General features: G+C 34.8%; 1 pseudogene; it reads right to left on the minus strand.

Annotated features, from left to right (window-relative positions):
• Positions 1-10,856: 10,856 nt before the first annotated feature.
• The window catches only part of LOC106320116, a 9,123-nt pseudogene continuing 6,343 nt past the window's right edge, over positions 10,857-13,636 (minus strand).

The following is a 13,636-nucleotide window of genomic DNA, read 5'->3' on the forward strand; positions in this document are numbered from 1 at the left end:
TTGCACATGATTGGAAGCTTAGTCTGCAACGGAAATTAGAGATTATTAAGTGTCCACCAGAGGCTTCGCTTAGGTTGGCTATACAGTACCTACGTGGTGATGCACTTGTGTGGTGGGAGGGAGTGCGATTGGGCCATCGTGAGCCTGACAGGCTTACCTTTGCAGATTTTATCCGGGAGTTCGATAGAAAGTATTTTCCAAAAGAAGCTATGGATAAGAAGAAGAGTGACTTCGAGTATGTGAGCCAGGGTGACATGACAATCAGGGAGTATGAGGTTGAGTTCAACCGACTTCACAGGTTTGCAGGAGGTGATATTATTGAGGAAGACCTGATTAGAAAGTTTTTGGGTGGGATGCGAGTCGTAATTCGCAACAGATGTCGTGTCGTCACTTACTACAGATTGGGGGATTTGGTGGAGAAAGCTGCTGAGCAGGAAGCAGGTTTGGCAGAGGAGCAGAAACTCTTTAAATCAGCTCAGCCTAAAGTTGGGAATACTTTAGAGTCACAAAAGAGAACATTGGACGAGTTAGAACCACCTAGATGCCCCGGTTGCAAGCGCAATCATTATGGAGAGTGCATTAGGTGTCATACATGTGGACGGACATGCCAAATGGCGAGAAACTGCCGGTTTAAACCATTGAATGCGGATTCAGTTAGACAGATTGTTGAACCCAGAGCGGCTACTATGGATTGCTTTAACTGTGGCCAGCCAGGTCATATTTTCAGGGATTGCCCGAGGAGGGAACATGTAGAGAATTCACCACCGCCTAAGCGCCAATTCATCGACCAATGAGTTTTTGCTACACGAGATTAGGAGGAGGTTGAGCCGGGATCCACTATGTACTTTTTGTTATTTTTAATTCTTGTGGTTTAATACGTTGTTTTTCTATAACAAATCTTGCTTAATTACTAAACTCGTATGAATCGGTTTTCGTTCATGACAACTCTCGTCCTAGTTGGTACTGAGATTATTTATTGCTTTTTGAGTTTGAGTTTGGTCAAGTGGTAGTTATCTTAAGGTTTGTGTGAGCCAACGGTTAATCATATTCCTACCGTCAACACAGAGAAGCGAAGACAAGATCTGAATTCGGGACGAATTCCTATTTAAGTGGGGAAGAATTGTAACGACCCGGTTTTAACAAACCATAATTAAAATTTGGTTTGATTATTTATTTAGACTAAACCAATCTGAAAAATAATTTCTCCTTAATGGTTTAGTAAAACAGACATGCTTATATATTAATTATAAGTATTTCTTTATTCTTAAAACCTAAAACGTGAACTGGAGCGCATCCATCTTTCATCACCATCATCTTCTTCATTAGCCACCTCAAGCCATCTTCACGTTTCTCCCTCCATTAGTTAGTCCAATGACTATTATTGACCGTCATCTTCTGGGAGTAAGTAGCCAACTCGTTTCTCTACGTGTTATAGAAAGCGGATTTCCAATCGGATTTGTATTCTAAAAGTTATGTGTGTTTTACCAAGGGATATTTCTGCATAACACATCTGAGACCAATATTGGGGAAAGTCAGCAATGGATTATCAAATCATAGAATTTTGATGTCAAATTTTCATGGTAAATTTTAAACTCACAGATCTACCTATAGCAGAAAGTGGATCATCATTTGGGATTTTGGTTTAAATGTTATGGTTGTTTATTTGGGACTGATCTCTGCAGAGCGAGTCCACGAACAGTCACTTCATAACCGTTTTCCTGTTTACCCCGACTGACTTAGAAAAAGAGCGAGATACCTTTGGAAAGGTCTCGTTGTCAGCTTTCCAGATCATTCTTCAGATCGATAAACTGAGGTACAGTTAGGAAGTTATGGCCATTTTAATTCCGGGTATCAACTATGTTCAAATCCGAAAATCATAAACCTAGTCTTCTAATTTGGAAACCCTAAATCTATTGTTTTAGGAAAGTTTCTTATGGACCTAAGCCATTAATTCTCGTGTCGCAGTTGACCGTATCCTCCGTTGTCCATTTCATCCAGTGGCTAAGGTGAAGGTTATTCCGTTTAATCTCGTGCTAGTTTAGTACTACTATTATGGAAAGTTTAGTTTCAAAACATGTTCCGTCTCTGTGAATCGAGTCTAACTGGAGTCTTGTTTGTTTTTATTTTATTCTTTGTCTAAACCGAAGATAGGGAATTAGATGATTCAACTGTTGATTGATTTGTTTGATGTTAAAGACACTTATATATAAGTATACTTATAGTATGGGTTGGTTAGCCGGATACAAGGAAGTACTTCTGTATCGGCCTATTTGTGTGGAGATTACGGAGCGTACAGGGAAGAACTTCTGTACCACGTATGAGCTGCGGGAGTACAGGGAAGCACTTCTGTACTACGTGGCAATTGTTTGTGTTGAGATTGCGGGGCGTACAGGGAAGCACTTATGTACTACGCATGAGCTGCGGGAGTATGGGAAGCACTTCTATACTATGTAGCATTGTGTATGAGGAGAATGTGGGAGTACATGGAATCACTTCTGTACTACACATACTTTTGGTATACATAAAAATTTGTATATCTATATCCGTAAGAGGAGAATGCGGGGTGCAACGAATAGCTATGTACTATAAGCGCATTGGTTGTTATGTGTGGCGCATTAGGTGTCGTGTTTGTTTCATGCTAGAGCTAGGCCTACATAGTCGTAGTGCTATGTACCGAGTTAGTGGTTTGCGGTTTAGCATCCCATACCTCACTGAGTGACTCCCCTGTTACTCACCCCTCCTTTCTCCCCCTTTCAGGTTAAACTGACGAACATGAGCGATTGCTATCGGATTGGTGCTTTTGGGCGTTTATTTCTTTCTATTTCAGATTTGCGGTTTTTTTAACGGTCGGGGCGTTACAAGTGGTATCAGAGCTGGTTAGCCATCTCAGTTCTGACATGAGAGGCGTCTTGAGACCTGTCATGGGGCGCAACGAGGACGCTGCGTTCTTTGAGAGGGGGTGAATTGTAACATCCCGAGTTGTGATATGTGAAAAGGCTTAAGAGAATTGATTTGGCTACCTATGTCACCAAAGTTGACTTACCTTTTCCGGAGCACATCCTGAAAGAACTCCAGAGTTAAGCGTGCTTGAGCTAGAGTAGTGGAAGGATGGGTGACCTATCGGGAAGTGATTCGCGATAGCGTGCGAGTGAGGCCAAAGCATGGGAAAAGGTCGGGTGGTGATTGCAGGGTCAGTAAACAATGATTTCGAGCCTTTAGAAAAATTAACGGACCGACCGTCGGATGGGATGGGGCCCACGGGCCGAGAGAGCGGGCGTGGTGGCCCATTAGCTGTGGGTGGTCGGGGCGTTATAAGTGGTATAGATTTATTTCATTATTTGGAATTATGGCTATTTGTCGGGTCTATGGTATTTGGAGACGATTTATCAGGATTAATAAATTGAGATTTCAAGATTATTATTTATTATTTTATTTTGGAGAGTACGGGTATTACACTTAGTTTCCCCTTATCTATGCATTTGGTAATATCAAATCAAAATGATGCAGTAAAGCTAACTGAAATCTATATTGCATTGTCTACAGAAGGACATGTTGAAGTGGCGTGATGGCTTTTATACTTATCATCATTGGTAAATGAAGATAGATTTTGGTTTGTCCACCATATCTAAACCTGAATAATAGCCTGAAAAAAGTATTCATTCAACATATCTTGCGGATAAGCGAAGCCACTAGAAAGCTGGTGAAGAGCCAGGATTTGCCATAGAGATTTTTTGGAGTTCTTGTCTTGTGCTTGCGTAGTGACTTCTTGTATCAGTGGTTGTTCCTGTGTAGTTTGGATTTCATTATCAACATGTTTCTCCTTCGAAACTATTTATCAAGGACAAAGCCGCAGCTGCAATTCTAGAGGTAGCTGCTGGACCGGTTTAGAGATCAAGATGAACTCATTTGTTCGATAGTTTCTAAGAGGATTCATAAGAAAATCTCTCAAATTAAATTTAATTTGTCAAATTTTCTTATGATCTTCCAACTTTTCCGAGAAACTCTAGAATAGTGTAGATTTTGTGTTCACCGCATGGCTGCGTGATTTGAACTGGGTAGGGTGAAATATATTTATACACAACATTTCACAGAGGAACTCTCTCAGTTCTCCGATGTGGGGTAGTAACGGTTTCACTGGGGATTAATTATGAGTTATTTTCATTGCATGTCACTTTCCATCTTTTTATTACATTATAGATCACAATATGCTACTGATGTAGTTTAGTGTGGTTGAAGACCAATTTGGCCTTTGTAAAGGTAAACCAAGTATGGGTAGTTAGGTAATTGGACAATAATTTCTAGTTGGGCTAGTTATGAGATTTGAAATTTGAAAATCCAGGAGTTTAGGTGGTGGACACGTAGGAGAGTTAAAATTATTATTATTTTTTTTACCTTGGGCCCAACAAAAGGTTAAGACTTTACCCCTTTTCATTGTGGGTAAAAGTAGATCTAGTTGCACTGGAGAAGGCGACGAACGAAATCGGCGACGGAGAACGTTTAAACTGACGGAGAAGACGATGTCGTCGAGAAAAAAAAGAATCAAAGGGGAAAGGAAAAGGTTAGACACTTTTCTCGCTTTACTGCTTTTCGGTTGTGTGGTTAGGGTTCCGATTAAGTTTTCTGATTCTGGGATGCGCTGTTTCTGGGTTAGATTGCCGAGATTTCTAAGATATTTGTGGTGTTTTTTTTGTTTGATTAACAGAGATTCAACAACAAGAGGAGGAAGTGGTAGATGAGAGGTATGTATGTACGCCACTTGCGATGTTGTACATGTTAATATGAATGTATAATTGTACAATGTTGTGTGAGGCTATGTATGTACAAAGGAGGGTTGAGTGTACATAATGACTAGGTTGTACGTGTGTACACGGGGGTTGGGTGTACATGAGGAATTTTTTTTTTTGGTGTGTGTGAATATTCTGAAGTTTTATTTGTTTTCTATTTATGTATTGATGCAGCTTACAGTGGAGCTTATGATGGAGTGTGAGGAGGACAAGGAGGCTAAATCCATATATATGTAATATCATCCATGTGTACAACACTGTAACGATATCCATGTGTACACTGATGTAATGCTATTCATATATACACAAAATGTTAACCTTCCAACATATAGCAATACCAATCTTCCAACATATAGAAAGAGGGTTGGAGAGTATGGAACAATGATATTTTTTATTGTAAAATGGCTAACATAGTTCTTGTTTTGGTAAATTTTTCAATTTGCACATGAGAACGTGTACAATGTGTGGAAAGCTAGTTTATGCATGAATATTATTGAAGAGGTTTGTCTATATGGACAACAAAACATAGACACAATTAAAGTAGACAACCTAGCTATAAAGAAAATTAATCATGTACATAAAATGTTAAGATACATGAGAATGATGTCATGTATAAAAATAAATAGACTTGATGACTAACAAGTACATGGAATATTATAGGGAATCATCTTTTATAGTCATGGTAAAACAATACACATATTCGATGTCCAGATGTACTTAGAATTTAAAAACTCATGAAAATTATGTACACAAGACTCTAACATTACACAAGACTCTAACATGTTATGAACTTCTTCTAAACTTCAACATTATATGGATAGTATTGTTCCTATGGTAACCAAGAACAAAAATCATTTTGTATTAACAAGAACAAAAACATTCGTCTTTTAATCTCCTCCACACAAAATTCATCGCATACATAATCATGACCAAGAACAAAAATCATTTTCTATTAACAAGACCAAAAAGATTCTTTCAGCTAATTTTTTTTCTGTCAGAATTTCTTATCCAATAGAAATAAACATGAAAAGAAAATTACTTTGATGGAGGGAGATCGTCTTCGTCCTTTGGAACAAATGCAACATAATAGATATTTGGATGGTACATAATCAAAAGGGTTCATCGGAGAGATCTTTTGTGACAGGCAAAATATGAAATAAAAAAAAGGATCGCAGCAGAGCAAGAAGGATGAGATGCCTTGGGGTTTGCTTTTCATCTATATTGACGTGGTTTACGTTTCCATCTTCATCTATGTCGATGTTTCCGTCATCGATGTTGTCTGTGTTGTTGTCTCCATTTTCGCCGTCGTCTATATCGATGTCTCCATCGTTATCGCCATTGCACACTCCAAACTCAAATCATTTTTTGTGAGAGAAATAATTTGTTACATCTCTTTACTAAACAAAAAGAAAAACATTTGTCATAAAAGAAAAATTGAAAGCCACGAAGATGATGAAGAGATAGATTTAGTTTTGTTGATTTAATGGATAAGGTTTAGATAGATAGCTGTCTAATCCAGATCTATGAAAAAATGATCTTGGCCGTCGAAATAGAAAACAGATCAATGGTTGTGGTTAAATCCCGCCACTTCTATTTTTTTTTATTATAACTAGTCTTTATAATTGAACTAAAAGAGAATTAATTTAGTTAAAAATGAATAGAATGGTTGAAGAAAGTGTGTGTGTAGAAGAATATATCCTAGAGTGTAATATATAAGATGAAATGTGTCTTACAGTGTTAATGTTTCATTTATAATTTACTAGGCTCATCTATTAACGATAATAAATAAATATTAACAGATTTCCTCGGCCTTTTTTTTTCTTCTTTTTTTCTTTCTAAGTTTGCTAAATTATATTTCTAATAACCAAAAAACTTTTTCGATTAAAAGATTTCTACAGTTATATTTTTTTTTCTACAATTATATTTTTTTTAGGATTAACGGTTTTGTGTCTCACTTTTGAAACAGACTAACTGCACCAATATCCTTGGCCAATTCAAGTGGAAAATATAGGAATCACGTTTCAGCAACAAACATATACATGTTTGAATTTGGATGGTGATTTATGCAGCAAAAACACAATAACAGCCACATGTCATGACTTGAGTTTGGAAATAAATTATAAGTTTAGGGATAAAAAAGCTACTGATATTTCGAGTTTACATTCGTATATAACCAACCCCAAAGTGTCATATGAAATGTGCGATAAAACATAGTACTAAATCCTAAGATGCATAAAAGTAGTAAAGCTAATTATATTTTCTTAAATAAGCTCTGTTAGCATTAAAAATAGGTGAACAGAAAAAAATAGTTGAAAGACATAACAGGTGATTAATTATTTTTTAGAAGGATGAACATTATTTTGTAAATGCATAAAAGAACAATAGCTGCTTCGTTTATCGAATTTATTTTTCCAAATCATTAGTTTAGGAACGGGAAACAATCGATGATCGATAAAATGTAAACTACAAAGAGAACCATGTTCAGTGTTGATAAGCATTCCGCCAAATATAGGTCCAAGATCCACCAATTAATGAAAACTTGCGACGAAGCGCCACCCAACGATCGAAGATATTCTTTAGGCCGTTTTTTAGACTGAAAAGCATCAGAACTAGGCAATATAATATAGCCACAACAGAGAAAAAATTACGGGTGCGAGCAATAGTTGTGAGCAATACAACTTGTGACAAAGAAATTGTGAACTGGAGCAATTATCGTAGCGACGTAACCACGAAGCTTAAGAAATGCCGAGACAAAGAAATATAGAAGCTTAGCAATGATGGCAGCGACGAAAGCCCGAATCTTGGCATATGCAGAGGAGAGTGACTTTTTGACCATCTTTTTTGCAGAATCGAACCATTTTGAAACCCTCGTAAGCAAATTTCTCCAAAACATTTTCTCTCTACTTCTATGATATAACTAGATTTGAATAGAAAGTCATGAATGGTTCTTTTTATATGGCTGTGCCATGCATCGTGTACGGTGTATGTGACCGTCAAAATTCTTTGAGTGAATTATGGTCACATTAGAGTTATCATCTATTAACTGCCCATTAATTAAATGAAAGACTGAAAGTAAAAGGTGACTTTCTGCATTCTTTTGTTTATACATCCATGATGCATATACTAGTATTTTAACATGTTTATTTATTTACTACTAGTTTTTTTGGAACTTATTATTCACTAGGTAATTCACCCGTGTATATACACGGGTTCAAATATTTATAAAGTAAATATATATTGTTTATATTTTGTTTTGTTTTATTTAAAATTTTAAATCAAGTTATAGTTTATATCTAAAAATTAACAATAATTTTAAATAATATTATGTTATCATTTTAATTAGATATATGTGATTTTATGTATAATATATAGTTTGTTTGGTTATTATTTGGATATATTGGACTGTCTTTTTTTTAAACTAAATAATAACTTTTTATTCTAAACTACGTAAAAAAAAATTTTGTTTTGTTTCCTATATTTTGGTGCTTTAGATTTTTTCGTATATTTTTGTACGAATCATATATAGTTTGGCATACTTATTTTAGAAAACAAAATAAATATGAACTAAAATCATGATGGATTCGCAGTTACATAAACGAATGTAACTAACAATATTTTGGAATGTCATACACATTTATAATTTTCAAAGGAATAACTCATATACTAATTGGTTAATATTTATTTATAAGTTTGAATCATTCTCTAATTTATATGTATAGAATCGAGTAAAATATTATTATAGATAATAATTTATAAGTTTTGTATCATTCCGTAATTTAATATATACAGAAAAGGATATTACTACACATAATAATATATAGTTATTCTATTAAAACTATGATTTTAGGTATATGAATTTAGATTGGTCATGATACTTCTTTTGTTGTTTTGTGGGTTTATTAAGTTACAAATTTTCTTAAGAACTGATTTTTTTTTTTTAATTTAATTAGGATAAAATTCAAAAAGTTGTTCTCACTTTATTTAGTTTAGTTCATCATCCCAGATGTGTATATATATTTTCATAATTTTTTGTCACTTTTGTCTTGGAAAAAATAGAAAAAACTAAAGTAATGATGGACAAACGAAATTAACTGATACTATTGTAAAAGTTTACACATAGATACAAATTTATGAAAAATAATAAATTCTTTACTTTAATTTTTTTATTAATTCAGAGCATTATATAATTTTGATGTATGAAATTGCAAAAAATATTATTCAACCAAAATATAAGAAATCAGATTTGTTTGGATAATTCATATATTTGGTTGCATAAATTTAATATAATTATGTAGTCATTATGTGATAATAATGTATAATTTTTTTCCTTTTTAATGAAAACACATTTATATTTAAATATATTTACGTTTTTAATTTAGTTCCTTTTTATCTGAAAGTTTAACAAAAAGAAATGGAAATCATTTTTTTTTTAATAATGGAAATTACATATAATATATTTATTTCATTAAGGGCACTTCTGTAATTAATCGTCTTAAAATTTAACGTGAGCGCGATACATAAGAAACTGACTTCTCAAATAGTATTATAGAGATTACTAGTTGCGGATGGGCGGGTATTTACATATTTTTCAAAATTTCAAGTTTATTTTAAATACAATTCGAATGTATTGTCATAATCTTTGTCGTGTTATAATATTCTTTTAGTTTCATTTCTGATGCAGCGTGGAAGTCTTTCCTTTTTAATGTCGGTTTTGGTTTTCATTTCATTAAGGTTTTACTTTTGTTTTCGATAATTATCAAGTGTCCTTATGCAGATAGGATTATGATTTAAGATAAGGAAGTACATTAGATCGGAATCTTCTTAGACTTAGGTCTTTTTCTAGTATAAATACGGACCCTCTTGACTTATAAGAGGCACATTTTAGTTTAATTGTTAAATCTAGAGAGCTTTGTGTTTTTGATCCTTGATATCGACTAGAATATTGGTATTCTCAACGATTTCATAAAAACATTGATTCTAAGAATTCTTAGACTAAATATGTTCATAGTGTTTATCGTAGTGCGAGCTACATCAATTTCAATCCCCCAAATTTTTTTTGGTGACTTTAAAGTTTTAACACCGTAAACAATATAGTTCCATATATCTGTTTGATGTTTTTTTTTGACACAATCTGTTTGATGTTTTAAAGACTTCTTTTCCCGTGAATAGATCAATTGCTTACGAGTTAACTCAACGACAAAAGGCTGCTTGAAGCATCTGAATGAATTCACCATGGTTCACATCAATCAACTCCAAGAGGCTATTAGCTACTTAGATATTAATTTCTTTAACTTACTTTTTCAGTCACAATTGGCTTGTTGTTACAAAATCATCCACGAAAAATGCTCTTAAACAAAGTAGATACATTTCTAATTTGCAAAGTCCTCGATGTTTTTCTTCAACAAATTCATTAATCCTCCCGACCACACAAATTTGTACATAAGAACGGTTATATTTTCTGGATTATAATCCTTCCAACATAGATTTGTACATACATTTTAGACTATAAAAATGTTAGGGATCCACTCGAAAGTAGAACCCTCCAAAAATAGGCATATGCCACTTAACATGGAGAGCACACAGTATTCTTTAGTAAAAGGCGAAAGAATAGTTAGCTTTGTGCTAACCATATGGCTGCGTGATTTTACAAAGAAGAATGTGAAGTTTATTTATACCAACAACTCCAGTACCCAAACTTCTCCGCTTTCCGATGTGGGATACTTCGAAAAGCTCTTTATCAGAAGGTTTTGTGGGCTGTCGCTAAAGCTGGGCCTATTTATTTGTTACCTAATTGAATTCGTGATGGATCATAACAATCAAAGGCCGCATCTTCTTTCAGACGGTGGTTTTCAAGATGTAGTTGAACTTGGAGAAGAAAACAACGGTTTAGTGTGTGTATGCATACAAAGTACTTTGCATGGTCAGTTGACAAGATTTGATGAAGAGAATTTTTTGACAAGATTTGATGAAGAGAATTTTTCTCAAATAATAATTATAAAAACAAATAGTTTGATTTACAATACTAAAATGATAGAGTTGAATGAGAAAAATATCAAATGATTTACAAAAGACTTAACAAGGTTTTTTCTTGTCCAACTTCAAATGTAAATTGTACCATCTGGTTTTCTTCTTAAGTGTCTCAGACTCATCATCACTAGTATTTGGTTTCTTGTTCCTCTGTCTGCTGCTTTCTTCCTCTTCCTCTTCTTCGTCTTCCCGATCAATTGATGCAGGTGCCTCAGCCATTGCCTTCTTGAACAAGCTCTTTCTCAGTCTGTTCTTGCTCGAGCTCCTCTCTATCAATGGAGCCGTTGTATAAGCTGAGTGAATTTCATTTCTCTGTTTCAGAAGCTCATCAATCTGTTAAAAAAAAAGCACATGGAAAATCAACTATGTTACATTGCTTAAGGCCAAATGAAGACTAACCAATAGCATTTCTTGAGCGTATCTATTTGTCATATCCGTGAACTGCACAAGTACTTCCCTGTACTCTGTCTCAAACTTTGCAAGCTCTGCTCTTTTATTCAGTATCTGAGCTTCTACAGATCTAAGATCTTCCTTCTCTTGAGTAAAAGAGACAGCACAAAGGACTTGGATTGTGTAGCTCACACTTTTGAAAAAATTATCACCTGAACAAAGTAACATGTCACTGACATCAACCTATTGCTATAGATACAAGAGGGAAGAAGAGAAGTGAATTTTGTAATCACATAACAAGCCGAAAAAACTGACCATAGACAGCAAATATATGAGTGCCAGCCTTTAGCTCAGTAACTTCACACTGATGAAACCCATCAAGACTTTTAAACAAGGCAGTTTCTGGATCCTTTTCCTGAGACATCTACACCAATAAAAATCAAGTCACGTTGGGGGAAATAAAAGAAACTCATAGTGACACAATATATCTAGAACATAAGCCTACCGAAGTAATTGTGTGATCCAAAGAGTAGACAGGGAAACCGAGGAAGTACATTCCAGCACATGTTATCTTCCCACTTCTTCTACTATCCTCCTGTATCCACCAGTGATTCAGAGTATCCCTTATATTATTACATGTAATATCACATTGGTTCCGTTGATATACGAAAGAGAGAGATACCTGCATGGCTAAGCTCAATCCTCCATCGGCTTCTTGATCAAAGAACAGCAACTACACAAGCACACACACACATTAGTTCTCAATACATTTATGTATCAGTTTGACGGGAAGAGACTATGGCGAGCTAACCTTGAACTTGCTTTTGCTAGATGATTCTACTCTGAAGACCAATCCAGACCTTATTTCCTGTTCTGTTATTGTGACAGCTTAAAAGTGTACACATTGCTTTTCAACCTGTGAGAACCATATCACTCACATATCAGACTTATATGGAGTCAAGACACACACACACACAAGTGTGATCAGAGCCTCACCTTTTTAGTTACAGTTTGTCCAAGTAGAAGAGGATCAACAGAAACTCTGCCATTAAGAGCCTCCTCCAATATAGTTGCAGATACAGATGTTTTCATGGGCACACCAAGTTTGCTATGCCGTTGGAAGTTTCACAAAACATACTCAGCTTCCGTTTTAATAAATCTATGTCCAGTCATATAAAATGAAGAGAAGTCCACATAAGAAAAATAAACCAACCTAGACAAAGCTGCAAAGACAGTATTCACAGCTCCTAAACTTGAGAGATCCAGCTCCAGCTCTTGGCCTTCTGCTTCAACAGCCTGTGAATGAGAAACCAATTTGCAATTACCAAAGTCTGTGATGAGAGTTAACAGTTATTATTAGTGTTGCTCCTATATTGGTGGAATTATCTAATGTGTAATGGTAATGGGATAGTAGGGTAGTTACTTGGTCTTTCATGTATATATAGCTGTCGATGTATTAAGTCTTTGGGTTCCATCAGTCTGAAACTTGATGCTGGCATGGTATAATTTTGAAGCACTATCACACATCAAAAACATCCCCAGAGAACACCATTTATTTCTAGAACATTTTGAGTTTTAAAGATGAACCCCATCTTAACCTCAACTAATAGCATAATTATTACACATAAGACAAGAATCTTATGTCCTAAGATGTAATACCGCAAATAGGAAAACCAATCTCACCTCAAAACCAGCTGTATCATAGTGGCCGCGTTTGTTCGGATCAGACAAGATGTTGTAAGAAAAGGTGAGCTCTTTAAACATGTCGGCTGCAACAGGGTCGTTCACTCATTCGCAGTCTTATCAGGATGGTACCTGAAAAACACCAAACAATGAAGTTTATGGTCTGGGTTTCGCTGATGATACCCATGTTGTGAGTTCTGGTGAAGATGCTTGTATCCGGGTTTGGAGCTTAACGACTTGGGGTGTGAATTATGAAATATCTCTGGAAGCTCTTTTTTGTCTCTTTGGAAAAAGTTTTTACAATTTTTGAAGGCTTTGGATTCTTCGTTTTGGGCTTCTGTCTGTTGTGAGGCTTTGTTGGTGACTTGGTGTGTTGGAGTCTTTTTGTCTGCATTTCTTTGTCAAACACAATAAATACTTGGGAAAACTGTTTTTTAGAGCAAAAAAATAGTAACTATGTCCTTTTATATACTAATCTATATTTTGTGTTATATTTTCTTATAATACCCTTTAATATTTATGAAAATAATTTTCATAAATAGTTTTACAAACAAAAAAAAATTTGGAAAAATAGTAACATTTGTTAAAATACCTATATGAACTTAATGGTATATTTTCCAGTTATAAAAAAGTTAAAATTATAAATTTCAGATTATGTTCTAAAAAAAGTAGAAATGACATTCTACGAAGTAGAAAACGAAATCTACTTTTTTCATTGAATCTACAATGTTTAGAATACGTGATCTACGTAA

This window comes from Brassica oleracea, unplaced genomic scaffold, assembly GCF_000695525.1.
Source record: "Brassica oleracea var. oleracea cultivar TO1000 unplaced genomic scaffold, BOL UnpScaffold00816, whole genome shotgun sequence".
NCBI lineage: Eukaryota > Viridiplantae > Streptophyta > Magnoliopsida > Brassicales > Brassicaceae > Brassica > Brassica oleracea.